Consider the following 2,500-nt stretch of genomic DNA (forward strand, 5'->3'; position numbering starts at 1 on the left):
AACCCTAACCCTAACCCTAACCCTAACCCTAAACCCTAACCCTAAACCCTAACCCTAAACCCTAACCCAAACCCTAACCCTAACCCTAACCCTAAACCCTAACCCTAAACCCTAACCCTAAACCCTAACCCTAAACCCTAACCCTAACCCTAACCCTAACCCTAACCCTAAACCCTATCCCTAAACCTAACCCTAAACCCTAAGCCTAACCCTAACCCTAACCCCTAACTCTAACCCTAACCCTAACCCTAACCCTAACCCTAAGCCTAACCCTAAACCCTAACCCTAACTCTAACCCTAACCCCTAACCCTACCTCTAAACCCTGACCCTAACCCTAACCCTACAGCCTGGACGGGGGGACCCCCAGAACGCTAAAGTGAAGAGCAGAGAGGGGGAACTTCTGGGAGGGTTTTTTGGCCTGAATTTTGGTGGTTTGGGTTTTTCTTGGATTGAATCTTTGTGTTTTGGAGGTTTTTATGGACACAAGAGGGTGGTGACTTCTAGAGATGGACTTGTGCAGGAGGAAGCCCCAATCCAATGTTCTCACACTTTGGTTTTTTCCCCCAAAAGAGGATTTCTCATTCCCAGTCCTTGGCCAGCTCAACAAGGAAGCTGAGAGGAACAGCCCCTGCAGGACATCCAGGCTGGTGAGGAGGAAGTCACTGCACCTTTCCCACTCTGTTCTCCTCCATCTTCCAGCCAAGTGTCGCTCCTGGCAGAACAACCCTTCTGCTGACGCCATCCTGCTGAGACAGATGTGGAGGGATCACCTTCCTGTTCCCTCTGCCATGGAAGTAAATCCCTTTCTGCTCCTTCATCTTCTCTCCTTCATCTTCCTCCCTTCTTTCCTTCCTTCCTTCCTTCCTCCCTCCCTCCCTCTCCTTGTTCCTTTTCCTTCCTTCTTTTTCACCTTCTTCCTAACTCTTCTTCCTTCTGCTTCTTCCTTCCTCTGCTTCTTCCTTTCTCTCCTTGTCCTTCCTTCCCAAGGCAATGAGCTGAGGACAGAGACATCAGAGCACAAATCCCTCCAGCAGAACCATATGGAAAAGGCCATTTTGAATGGTGCAGGAAGTCAATGTGGAGGAAAAGTCACAAAGATCCCCCACCAACATGAGTTCCATACCTAGCTCACAGTCCTCTGAGGAGGAAAGACCCACCCTCTGCCAGGAAGGTGGCTAGAGCTTCAGCTGGAGCTCCGACCTGGTGGTCCAGCTTCACAGCAGGGACAAGCCTACAAGTGCTTGGAATCTGGGAAGAGCTTCAGTCACAGCTCAACACCTGACCCGCCACCTCAACAGCCACACTGGGGAATGGCCCTCCAAGTGCTTGGAATGTGGCAAGAGCCTCAGCAACAGCTCCAACCTCATTACCCACCAGTGCCTGCACACAGGGGAGAAGCTCCGTAAGTGTCCCGAGTGAGGGAAGAGGTTTTGGGGCAGCTCCCATCTCATTGAGCATCATTAGCAGGAAGAGCTTCAACCTCACCTCCAGCCTCATCAGACACCAGCACTTCCACCCCGGGGAGTGGTCCTATAAGTGTTCAACTGTAGGAAGAGCTTCTCTGTGAGTTCTTCCTTAATCAAACACCAGTGGACACACCAGTAAGGGAAGATGTACAAGTGCCCAAACTGTGGGAAGAGCTTTGTCCTCTGCTCCAACTTCATCACCCATCGGAGCTCGCATGTTGGAAAGAGACCCGCCGACCCATGTTGCCGGTGATCCACATTGGGAAGATGACTGGCTGGTGGTCTCCACATCCTGCTGGTTCCCCATAGGCACATGGGTGAACGTGGGGGCAGAAACATCTGTAAGAACACAGACCGATGTTAAAAATTCATTGGGAAGAGTGGATTTGTTGACTTTAGAGCCCCAGAAATCTCACCTGCTCCATGCAATTGTTCCTTCTGGTGGTAGATCAAGCAACACTGGTGTTTTGCCAAGGGGACGAGGGTCACAGACTCACAGACACATGTGTGTAATTTTACTGTAGGGTAAAACAGCAAAGATTTACAGAAGGATAAGCTCAGCAATGCACTTAATCATTACTACAAAGAGCGTCTATAGTGATTAAGAAAGGTACATCTAAATACAGACAGCCAATGTCTTAGTTTAACAAGTTACAACTTAGAAATTAAGAAACTTCAGGTGGAGGTGTGGAAAAGGAAAAACCCAGCTTTTTATTAATAAAATCTGAATAAACAACAAATGGTGCAATCAAAAACTTTCAGAAGAAACAAAACAAAGTCCCAATTCCCCAGGTGAGGGGGGAGAAACCTGCGGCAACCCGGGGATGGGGAGGAAACTCAGGACTGTCCCGGCCATTCAACAGTTGCTCGTAGCCATGTATGGTCGCAGCCAGCAACGAAAAAGTCCTTTTTCCCACAGGCAGTCTTGAAAGCAGAATACTTGGGGCTGAGATGGGTCAGTCTCTTTCTCTCAGTTGTCCTCCGCAAGGTGTCCCCTGGGGAAAAAAACACTTTCCTCTCAAGAAAAGAAAAG

Source organism: Lepidothrix coronata, unplaced genomic scaffold, assembly GCF_001604755.1.
Source record: "Lepidothrix coronata isolate B3197 unplaced genomic scaffold, Lepidothrix_coronata-1.0 Scaffold427, whole genome shotgun sequence".
Lineage (NCBI taxonomy): Eukaryota > Metazoa > Chordata > Aves > Passeriformes > Pipridae > Lepidothrix > Lepidothrix coronata.